Source organism: Canis aureus, chromosome 26, assembly GCF_053574225.1.
Source record: "Canis aureus isolate CA01 chromosome 26, VMU_Caureus_v.1.0, whole genome shotgun sequence".
NCBI lineage: Eukaryota > Metazoa > Chordata > Mammalia > Carnivora > Canidae > Canis > Canis aureus.
Genome location: NC_135636.1, coordinates 15,099,773 through 15,112,404, shown reverse-complemented (window position 1 = coordinate 15,112,404; position 12,632 = coordinate 15,099,773).

The window sequence follows — 12,632 nt, the reverse complement described above, 5'->3', positions numbered from 1 at the left end:
GGGAGAGGAGTAGGGAAGGAAACATCTCCAATAAAGGTATTATTGAGCCAGCTGACACCCAGGTGACTCAGGAAGTGTGGGACCAGTACAGAACACAATGCCCTAGAACTAACCCATCTGCGGGAAGAGGAAGCTGGAAATGTACCTGTCAAGTCCTATATATCATTTTTTGAGCCTGCTGAGATGAGTGTTAATGGTATCAATTCAGGTCCTTGGGTCTCTAAACAGGAAATTGCCTAGAAGCCAAAAAGGAGTTCCAGATGAGGCTTTTATTAGGGCTTATGCTGGAGCACAAGAGAGACAGCACAAAAGGAAAGTGTCCTTCAGGCTAGCTCCCTGGGGAATGTTTTTATAGGGGCTGAGGTGGGAAAAGAGTGACATCTAGGCATGCTGGGGCAGGAAGATAAAGAGGTTGGGTGTGTAGGCACAGTGGACAGAACATGCTTTTACATTCATCACATGTCTTATCAGTATATCTCTACCCCAGCTGTGATTTTTAGTACCATAATTAGGGGAAAGTTTCAGTACTGGAGTCCATCTTGGTGCAGGCTGGTTTTGTCCTATCTTCATAGTTGAATCTCTCCTTTCAGTGAGCTTCCTCCCTTTGCATTCCTGCAGGATATTCTACTCAAAGGCAGAGTTGTAGCTATCCCAGGAGATCTACCTAAGGGGCATCGTTAGGGTTGAAGGGACCTGAGTCCTTTGGCCTCTCTTATTCCTAAGGAGAAGGGGCCGAAGGTCTCATCTTCTGAAACTGCTTCCTACTAAGCAGGGCGCTGTTATCCCTAACATGGAGGTGTAAAAATCTCTCTCACTGATTGTTCTAAGGACTTGTAGGCCCTAGCATCCTCCTTCGTGGGGTTGGAATACTTGTGCCACCATTATCTTGACTTCAAACTCTTAAAGCCTGGAAGACACAAACTTTACCAGGAGATTAAGAATACTGGGCCCCCAAAATAACAGCAATATAATAACCACTAAGGACCCAAGGAAAGGCAGGAACCAGATAATGTTAGGGATATAGCATGTAAAAGAGTACCACAGAGTTTGGATATTGGCATAATTAAACCATGAAACCATTTGACTTATCTGTAAATACGAATATTCAGTTCAACCTCCCCAGCATTGTTGATGTATATACAGCAAATTTTGTTGACTATTGTACAGACACCTCCTTATTCAGCCAGAAGATAATCTAGAGCCAACCTATGGCCAAATACAACCTATTCACCAAAGAATCTAGGGACTCCTAAGGACCTCCAAGGTGTCACCAGCATTTGAGGCCAGTTTGTCTAAGGCCCGGGTAGCATTCCTTGTGGTTGTTTTCAGGGGTGGCCGGTCTTATGACCACTCCAATTTCTGCTGAGATGAGTCAGAGCACTCTGTTTTGTCTGGTTTAAAAGGTAATTTAATTAGGTAGACCTAATCATTTAGGTCTAGTCCTTTAGGGCCTAATTGTCCCAAAGTGGACTCTCCCCAGAAGGGAACATTATCTGCCCAAAGAAGCCACGGAAGGAGAAATCTGAGCTCTCTTCATAGTGTAGTTTATTTTGTGGCAGACCACAGAGGACTAGATGGGGGTGGGGGGTGGAGCAGGCTACAAGCTTGGCAGGGTAAAGAGGAACTAAACCATCTTTATAAAAGAGGACCCCAGTTAGATGTGTTATTACATCTGGGAGGCAGAGGCTATTCATCCAATAGCCTCCCCATCTAGTTCTAAGTCCTCTTTTATTCTCTCCTGGCTGTCCAAGGCAGATGGGGTCTGACAGGTGAACTCTAGGAACGGGTTACTGTTACTTCTCAGGGCAAATGGGAGGAGTTAGATTGGTGGCCTGGGGAGGTAGGGATGAGTCCACACATCAGTGAGTCTGGTCAGGGGTACATGAAGAGTTTGAAGAGGAAAATACCATAGGATAAATAGAGGGTGAGATTCCCATATCAGTGAGGTAGCTATCTATCTGGTAGGAGCAACAAGGTTGTCCCCTGTTTTTCACAGAGCAGTGGGTGCTTAATCTGGAGACTGGTTTGTTTCTAAGACACACTTTAAATCGTCACCATCACTGAGTTCCACTATGAGAAGTGATGTGTTCCTAATGGGTTCAAAAGTCAAGGTGAGATTAGTATCTTCATTTATAGGTACAAACTATTGCTTAGGAACCCCTTCTTGTGGGTGAGGATAATAGCTCCAAAAATTAGAATAACCTTTCTGAGACAATGATGCTAGAAAAGTTGACAATTGAATTTTCTCTCCAGGCTTCCCTTCTTTTGTTATTTCCTTCCCAACTCATCCCCAGAAGGACCATGAGAAAGGTCTGCCTCATCCATCCTATCCTTGGTTTCCATCTTTTAGACCCACCAGGGGCAGAACAGATCTTTCTCAGGGTTTGGAGGTGACCCAAAATGGTATTGGTAGAGAAAGAAAAGTAAAACAAGGGCAACAAAAAGAAAACTCAGCAAACCAATCTACCAAGGCATAATCGCTTATCTGCCTCTGAAGATCACTACTTGAGCAAGTATTTAAAGTCTTCCACGGGCTTTATAAGAGTAGGTGGTTCTTGGCCTCCTAAGCATTCCCAAAGATGTCCAGAAGAAAAAGGTTTTAGCCTTGAAAGAGGTACCCAGCTAGGGATTCCCAGTAGTTTAACTGCTGTTGAATGGCTAAAATCACTAGATGGGTCCTTTCTGCTTGGGGAGGCAATCTTCCAGGGTACCCTCTTTTCAGGTTATAAGAAGAACTTGATCCCCTGGATTAATTTGCAGTGGGATGGGTACCATTGTGGCTCAGACAGTTAAGCACCTGCCTTCGGTTCAGGTCGTGATCCCAAAGTCCTGGGATAGAGGCCCCACATGGGGCTCACTGCTTGGCCTTCCTGAGTCTTTTCGAAGAGCCAATGGGCCTTCTTTTATAGCCAATGTCACCCAGAGCCTCTCAACAGGCCTGGGGAGCCTGCTTCTATCTCTCCTGCTTCCTTTGCTTGTGCTCTCCCTCTCTCTCTGTCAAATAAATAAAGATATTTTACAAAAAAAAAAAAAAAAAAAAAATGCAGTGGGGTGACCTCTTCTAAATTACCTCTAGGGGGTGCTGGTAGCACAAGATTAACATAACCCAAAATAGATTTTTGAGCCTGGCTCAAGTTAATATGCTACAACCCTTGGCTCATTTCCCCATCTAGTAAACTACTAGCAGTGGGGAAGGGTCTCCCGTATATATTTCAAGTGGACTGAGTCTTCAGCTAGTCTTAGGGCTCTGTGAATCATGATTACTGCAATAAGGAGCAGTTTGCCCCACGCTCATGAATCTCCTGACAAAGTTTCTCTAAGGTTTTCTTTAGGGTATGACTCATCTTTTCAACCTTTCCTAAAGACTGGAGATTCCAGGAGGCATGTAGTTAATACTTTATTCCCCAGGGCTGTTGAGAGGCTCTGGGTGATGTTGGCTATAAAAGAAGGCCCATTGGCTCTCTGAAAAGATTCAGGAAGGCCAAATTAAATAACTCTTTCTTTTAGGAGGGACTTGGAAATCTCAATTGCCTTCTGACATGGAGTGAAGGTTTGACAAATCCTGTGAAGATGTCAATGAACATAAAGAAAATACTTACACCCTGATCATGGGGGCATTTGGGTGAAGTCTATTAGCCAGTCTTCCCAGGTATGACCTTTGGTGTTGGACTGGTTTAAGTAATGAAGGAGGGATTGGATGGGCCTGTAGATTGTTAGAAACACAGGGTCGCCCTCTCCTGTGACTTGTCTTACCATTTTTCTAAATTCACTTGCTGAAAGATCTTTAATACTTAATCCCATAGAGTGCCTCTCTCACAGTGGCTAGCGTTATGTAAATACTTAATGAGTTTCCACAGTTGGGCCCCAGGAATGAGGAGGACTTTGTCATCCTTTATGAACCATTCAGTACTCTGTTTTTTTATATCTCCATTTTCAGCACCTTTCTCCTCCTGCTGGGAATATTAGGGATGTGGGGAGCTCAGAGGGGCCAGTCACTGAGCCATGACTGATCAGGCTTTTATGATCACTTGGTCATCTCTGTTGTTCCCTTGGCTTACAAGTCACCTATATTGCTGATGGCCCTTCCAATGGACCATGGCCACCAGAGTGGAAGCAGTTGTACTGTTTCCAAGAGGGTCAGGATCAGATCTTTATGCTTTATCAGGGAATTTTATGCTTTATCAGGGTTTTTTTTTTTTAGATTTATTTATTTATTTATTTATTTATTTATTTATTTATTTATTTATGATAGACACACAGAGAGAGAGAGAGAGAGAGAGAGAGGCAGAGACACAGGTAGAGGGGAAGCAGGCTCCATGCTGGGAACCCGATGCGGGACTCGATCCTGGGACTCCAGGATCGCGCCCTGGGCCAAAGGCAGGCGCCAAACCGCTGAGCCACCCAGAGATCCCTATCAGGGATTTTTAAAATCCCCCTTTCTTTCCAGGTGGCAGCCTGGGCATGTAACACATGAAACCCATATTTTCAGTCAGTAAAATATTTAATCTTTTTCCTTTCCCCATTTGTAAGGCCCTGATTAGGGCAATTCACTCATCATTTTGAGCTGAGATCTGAGATGGGAGGGATATTGCACCTATAACCTCATTGAGACTTACTACTTTATTGCCTGCTTTCCAGACACCCTTTTCTATAAAATGGCCCCCGTTGGTAAACCATTCTATCACTGGGTTGTCAGGGGGGCTCGTGCTGGAGGTCAGGTTTACTGGAATAGGTTTGCTCTATTATCTTTATTACTGGCGGTGCAAACCTTCATCCTCTGTGGCTGGGAGCAAAGTAGCTAGGTTTAAAGTTTGGCATATTCTTAAAGGAATAGCTGAGGTGTCCTGATATTTAGTTAAACATCCTCCCATTAGCCAGTGGTGTTCTTTAATTTCTGGTACTGTCTAGAAATGATGAGGGGTTATGCCTTCCAGGTGTTGGCCCAGAGCAAGCTTAGAAGCTTCATTAACTAAGAGAACAGTGGCTGTAACCACTTGTAGGCAGCCCTGCCATCCTTGTGCAACTGGATCTAGCTGTTTTGAGAAAACACACCCCCCGCCTCTGGTTAGATCCCAACTCTTGGTTTACAACCCCCAAAGCTCCAGTCTCTCATGAATGGACAAGGTAAGGGGTTTGTTCAGAATGGGGAGTCCCAGGGCTAGGGCCCTGGCTAATTTAATTTTTAAAGCCTCAAAGTCTTGCTCGTGCTCCCTATTCATTATATGGGTTCCTTTTCTCCCCTTTTAGAGTCTCATATTGGGGCATTTTCATTAGGCCTAATTAGAAGTCCAGATGCAACAAAACCCAGATATTGAACCTGCTATTGTGAGATCTGAGTTTTCATCAAGGAGACTTTATATCCTCTCTTTTCCAGGAAGTTAAGGTTAACCTCTGAGTCTTGGTTTATCTGGCTGCTAATTATTAGCAGGTCATCAACATATTGCAATAGGGTTCCCTTCATTAAATCTAATTCTCTTAGTTTCTTTGTCAGTGCATTTCCAAAGAGATGAGGACTGTCCTGGAAGCCCTGTGGGAGGACAGGGCTACTCAGTCCATTGTATACTGAGTAGCTTCTAGAGTATCAAGGTTTTTTCCACTCAAGAACAAAAAGGGAGGCGCCTGGGAGACTCAGTTGATTAAGAACCTGACTCTAGCTTTTGGCTTAGATCATGACTTCAGGGTCGTGAGTTCAAGCCCCACATTGAGCTCTGTGCTGAGCAGGAGCCTGCTTGGGATTCTTTCTCTCTCTCTTTCTCTCTCTCTCTCTCCCTCTGCCCTTTGCCACTTGTACTGCCTGTCTCTCTCTCTCTCAAAAAAAAAGTAAAAAGGTATAGGGAGTTAGGGTGGAAAGGAATGTAGAAAAAGGCATCTTTAGGGAATCCCTGGGTGGCTCAGCGGTTTAGCGCCTGCCTTCGGCCCAGGGTGTGATCCTGGAGTCCCGGGGCCGAGTCCCACGTCGGGCTCCGTGCATGGAGCCTGCTTCTCCCTCTGCCTCTCTCTCTCTCTCTCTTTCATGAATAATAAATAAATAAGAGCTTAAAAAAAAAAGAAAAAGACATCTTTAGATGCTACTCTTTAAGATCATTAAGATCTAGCATAGTGAAATATTGAGTATCTCCAGGAACCTGGGTGAGTAAGGTGTATGGGTTAGGGACACTGGATAAATGGGACTAATCACCTCATTTATCATCCATAGGTCCTATACAAACTAATATTTCCAGTTCAGCTTCCAGACAGGGAGAATTGGAATATTGCTGGGAGATTGACATGGTTTAATTAGCCCCTTTTTCTAAAAATTTAGCAACTAGTAATTGGATTCCTTTTAAGGCCTCAGGTTTTAGGAGACATTGTATTTTTTCAAGGAAATTCTACTCTAGGTTTTAACCTTATTTTTATTGGATGGAACATTTTTAGCCTTTTCCTGGGATAGATATGCCCCACACAGAAGAGTTTGCTTGGCCCCTAACCTCCTTGGGAATATTTAGAGGGTTAGGATCAGGACCCTATGAAGTGTCAGTAGATGGAGACCCTGCCAATCTACTGCAGGTTCCATTTCCATTCCAAAAAGAATTCTACTCTTTTTTTTTAGGAAAATGGGGGCTCTGAATTTATTTTAGCAGGTCTCTTCCCTGCAGGGGATCTCAGGCATTTACAGGAAAGAATGAGTAATAGTAGCAGACCTGACCTCACAAGCAAAAGGGGAAGTAAATTACCTTACCTTATGCCCTCCATCTCTCCCCATTACTGTGCATTTGAGGTTGGAGAGGCGCCAATATGCCTGGTGCCTCTGCCAGGTCGTGACAGAGTAGGCAGCTCCAGTATCTATACAATTTTCAGTCTTCCTACCTGACCCGGCAAGGGTGGGCCAAAGGCTCCACTACAGAGACAGTGATGCGCTGGGCAGAAGCTGGAGCTGGGCAGGTACTGCAGAGGGTCAATCCATGTACAAGTTCTCATGAAGAGATTAGCGAGCAGCAGATGCAGCCAAGGCTTCCCACAGGGAGCATTCCTGGCATTCCCTTCCCAATGTCCCTCCTTCCAACAATAAGCTCACTGGTTTTGTGGAAGGTTTGCAATCTCCTGTTGGTTGTCCTGTCTTCTGTGCTCTGAGTGTGACCTCGAGGTAGTGGATGAATTAGCTCAGCTGTTGTCTTTATGGCCAGTCTCCTATCTCTATCAGTTTCTCTGCCTTGTCCCTGTTATTACAGAACTTGAATGCCTCCTCTACTGAGGTTGATGGTGGAGTATGAGGACAGGCCTCTAACTCTGGCAATTTTCTCCTAATGTCTGGAGCAGAGCGGGTTAAAAAAAATGCATGGTAAGCAATGCCCTTTCTTCTGCAGACTCCAGGTCTGTGTCAATATACTTTCTGAATGCTTCTGGTACCCAGCTCAGAAAGACTGTGAGGATTTCATCCTTCTCTTAAGTAACCTCTCTAACCTTATCATAATTCACAGATTGTACCCATCCCTCTGACAAACAGCTGAGGTGATGTAGTGTTCTGACTCAGTCTATGTCATCTGTATAGTCCCAGTGAGGGTCTTGTTCTGGGACCACATGACCACTCACTTGGTAGACTTAACTTGGTGTGAGGATTGGTAGCCATTAAGCCATCTGCATATTCTCTAACCTTCCTTATAATGATACCTTTCTAGTCAGAGGTGCAACAGTGTGCTGAAATGATCGGAACATCCTGCCAGGTAAGCAAGAACGTCAGTCCCAGTCTGACAAACTCATCCCCAAACTTTTTTGAAACTCTACCAAATCTTTCTTTGTGTATCTCTAAATCTCCCATAGAGAAAGAGACATGTACTTTAGCCATTCCCCAGCTCAGCCCCTCACCCTGCCCAGGGAGGAAGACTCTGGGGCAACAGTGGGGCAAAGTTATGCAATTCATCTAAGGTCCTTTCAGCGCTAAGTGGGGGCAGACTACAGCACAGGTCCTCCTTCCTCTAATTACAAATGCCTTCCTCTAGACCTTGCTGAATTTTAGCATATGTCAGGAGGGTTCAGGCTAAGATCAGGGAATATTGTAGTTAAAGCTGATTTAAGTGATGCCTGGGTGGCTCAGCGATTGAGTGTCTGCCTTTGGCTCAGGGCATGATCCCGCGGTTCTGGGATCAAGTCCCACATTGGGCTCCCTGCATGGAGCCTTCTTCTCCCTCTGCCTCTCTCTCTGCCTCTGTCTCTGTGTCGCTCATGAATAAATAAATAAAATCTTAAAAAAAAAATAAAAAGCCGACTTAAGACCTCCAAGAATAGGGGCACCTGGGTGGCTCAAAGGGTTAACATCGGACTCTTGATTTCTGCTCAGGTTGTGACCTCCAGGTGGTGAGATCAGCTTCATGTTGAGCTCCACGCTTAGTGGCAAATCTCCTTCAGATTCTCTCTCCATCCCCCTCTGCTCCTTTCCTCATTCTCAATCTCTCTCACTTTCTTAAATAAATGAAATCTTTTTTTTAAAAAGACCTCCAAGAATATGACCTGATATTTCTAAAAATATACAAAATAACTATAAAAGTAAATGAAACATCTTTCAACAAATGTCTATCATCTATGCAGGTACAATGATGCCAAATCTGTTCTGAAACTGCTATAGCCAGAAACTTAATCCGGAAAACTGGGACTAATACTGCTCTAAAATTAAATGTCAAGTCATCCCTTACAGTGTCCCTGCCATCACATTTTGGGAGTTTCCCAGTTTCAGTGATGTTTGTTCACTTCCTTTAGCAAAAGTATAGGAAGTTCACTTTCTTCCTAAAGTATAGGAAGTAGTCACACTTTTGCTCATACTAATCACAAAGGTGCAGAAAAATTATGTATTTTTTATTTCTTTATGACTGACTTCATGTTTCTCACAAACTGCTGGGGTGTATTTGTGTGTGTAGTATGTCATTTTGTGGGGTAGAGTGTAGATGACCTGTAGAGATTTTTTTTTTAAGTTATCTTTTCTTAAAGTATAATATACATACAGAAATACATACAAATTATGTTGGGCCATGAGCAAATGGTCAAGAAAGGATTCTGGAGGCATTTTCAGTGCAAAAAAACTGCGTTTATTATAGCACAAGGACTGGGCCCGTGGATAGACAGAGCTGCACTTTTTCTGTGTGAAGCTGGTGATTATATCTAGTGCTCAAGGAGGTGGGGATGTACAGGGAGGATTAGATCATAAATGTTTTCTTCAAATTTCTACTTGTAAAACTACTTCTGCAAGATTTCTCTGGTGCTTATCATTCAGCTCGATATTAACTACCAGTGAGATGTACAGGCAGTCATGAGACCCTTTAAGAATGTAGCTGTCAATACCTATTTGATCCTTATCAGACAGATACAAGCTATAGGGCAGCCTTGTAGGCTAAAGATGAACATTTTTCTGCTTCTATCCCTCACCACAAATCATAAGTGAATTTTCAAGACTTGCTTTGTGGGAAGGGTGACAGGATCCTGGATTTCAGTCAAGGGTTGAATTTTTCTTTTCCTCTTTAAATATCTGCTGTAATCATTCTAATCCTAATTTTTGTTTTCCTCTGCTACCTCTCTATTTCCCTCCTTTGAATGAAAAGAAAAAATTGCCTCAGGAAGAGGAGAGCGGCTTCATTTACATAGAGATCTACAACTGAAAAGCATATTCAGGTATTTCAAAATATTTATCTCAAAAGATGCAAAGATTAATTTTGGCATTTTTTTCCCAATATTCCTCCACGTAAACAGAACCACACTTGATAACTAATGAGCTCTAATTCATCAACTGCAGAAGAATTGGGCCAAACAACAGTGAAAACAAAGGGAAATAGTAGTGACTGCCTTTATAGTGCTTGATAGTTTGCACGATGTTTTTTTAATACTTGCCTTTTTTTAACCTCAGACGACTCTGTGGGATATGTTTTACTACCTTCATGTAGAGGCCTGGAGCAATTCAACTGCTTGCCCCCAACGTACAGCCATAACTTAAGAAAAAAACAACTTATTTTAAGCTTGCCTTCCTTGTGGTGGTAAAGGTAGAAATGAAAGGTGAATTTAGGGTAAACTTCCTTGGTTTTCGAGGAAATATTTTTAGCACACCCTCTCTGTTGTTCAAATGGATATTAAACACAAGCCAGGGCCAGTGTCCTGGAGAAACACTCCATAGGTGAAGTCTAGCTAAATGCGGACTGTGTCTTGGGAAAGAGGCATCCTGTTTCGAAACATAAACAGCTGCCATCTTCACAGTACAAGTGATCTCCCCTTACAGGTTATTATGATGGGAATTGATGTTTTGTTTTCTGGACAGGAGTCAGCAGTCTTGAACTCTGGAAGAGCTTGAAAACTTGGACTCTTATTTTTAAAAGGTTTTATTGGGGATCCCTGGGTGGCTCAGTGGTTTAGCCCCTACCTTCTGCCCAGGGCGTGGTCCCGGAGTCCCGGGATCGAGTCCCACGTCAAGCTCCCTGCCTGGAGCCTACTTCTCCCTCTGCTTCTTTCTCTCTCTCTCTCTTTCTCTCTCTCTCTCTGTCTCTCATGAATGAATAAATAAAACCTTTTTATTTTTATTATTTATTTATTTACTTATTTACTTATTTTTAAAGATTTTATTTATTCTTTCATGAGAAACACAGAGAGATAGGCAGAGACCTAGGTAGAAGGAGAAGCAGGTTCCCCACAGGGAGTCCGATGCAGGACTGGAAACCAGGACCCTGGGGTCATGACCTGAGCCAAAGGCACATGCTCAACCACTGATCCACCTTGGAGTCCTGAAAACTTGGACTCTTGAAGTAGGAGGGCAGGAAGAGCCCCAGAGAAGAAGCAAATTGCTGTGTTCTAGAAAAAGGGATCTGATATTTTTATTTTGTCTCCCTTTTCTGCATTGTAATTTCCTTACATCATCTTTAAATGTTGAATTCAGAGGCCATGTGTTAATTGTTCTTTAGACAATCATCGCTGTCCATTGCTGTCTCTCTGGCAGAGAGAATAACCACAAGGAGGAAAAGAGGTTTATAGCCCTACAGTGGCAGAAAGGGGGAAGTGAGCCTCACTGTGCAGCATGAGGTGCTGAGGGCAGAAGTAGGCCTGAGGAACATTCTGGTACTCCCCAGGGTTCTCAGAAATGCCTGCTGTTACCCAAAGGGTATTCCAACTTGGGACCACAGGACAGTAAAAGAGAGAGAGCCTCCCACATTGCAGGGAAACGGAGTACAACTACAATTAATTAAAGGAACTCAAATGCCTATTTTAGGTCCCTGTCCACCCTTCTTGTGGGGGCTAAGAGCAGGTTGTCCCAAAATGCACTATTTTGACATATTGGTTATTTTAAACAAAAGTTATTTAAGAGACAGCTTGTGTATGAAGAACATTCAGACCCTGCTCTGTCCTCCTGGAAGCAGAAAACAAATCTCTCATGTGGAAGTTACCCTTTCTGTAAAGAGACATCCTCATCACCAAAGATGGGAAATTCAGGGATGAGAAGATTTTATAAACAACCCTGTGACTTTTTTTTTTTCAGATTTTATTTATTTATTCATGAGAGACGCAGAGAGAGAGGCAGAGACAGAGGCAGAGGAGAAGCAGGCTCCCTGCAAGGAGCCCAATGCAGGACTGGATCCCAGGACTCCGGGATCATGCTCTGAGCTGAAGGCAGACGCTCAGCCCCTGAGCCACCCAGACATCCCAACCCTGTGACTTTTTACTGAATCATTATCCCAGCCCAAATTCTATTTAGAATTCTTTACTAATTAAAGGTCCCAAAGTTAAGTTTTCTTTGACCTGTCAATTTCTCTCAGATTCATTGTCTCTCTATTTTAATAATACAGAAACTATCTGCTATGGTCCTTTCTTGAGGTCTCGATCATAAGAATATTTTGGGTTTTTTCATCCTGTTAATCTGTGTCATGCCAATTTAATTCTTAGTCTAGCTGGAAGACCTCGAAGGGTAGAGGACAAATTTTTCCCTCCCTTCATTATCAACTACCATGGAGGGAAAAGGACAATTTCTAAAATATCAGAGTTGTTATTCATTTTGCTACAAAAAACATGAGGTAGATACTATGAATATGTCTAAACTCAGATCCCTGCTCCATCCCTACAACCCCAAACAGGCTTGTGGGACCTGATGCCATCTCCAGGTAGGCAATGTCAGAATTGAGTTGAATTTAGGAGACTCAGCTGGTATCAGAGAATTTCTGGCTGTGGGGAAAAGAGCCACCACACTGGAATCAAGCGCAGAATTTTACTGACCTTAACAAGTGTTCCATGAGTGTATTCTCAGCTGAGGACAGTATCATACACCAATTCACTGTTATTCAAATGTATGTTAAGAAAAATGAAAACTGAAAGTTAATTGAAATTAAAATGTTCTGGTCTCTTATATTTTGGAATTATAATGATACTGTTTTGTTTTTGTTTTTGTTTTTGTTTTTTTTTCAAAATGGTAGGAGAGGAACACCTCTGTTTGCTTTAGCAGCAGCTCCTAGCTCTTCTCAGGTAGCACGTGCATTGGTCTAGTGATAAATCTGTCCAGCACACAGAGTAAACAACTGCTTGCCTCCAGTTGGATTTTCAATTACATCAGGTATGTAATCTGATGTCTGGGAGCCCCAGGCTGCCGAGGACAGTGTCGTCTTTGTGGGGTTATTTAAAGGAGATCTTTGTTTATC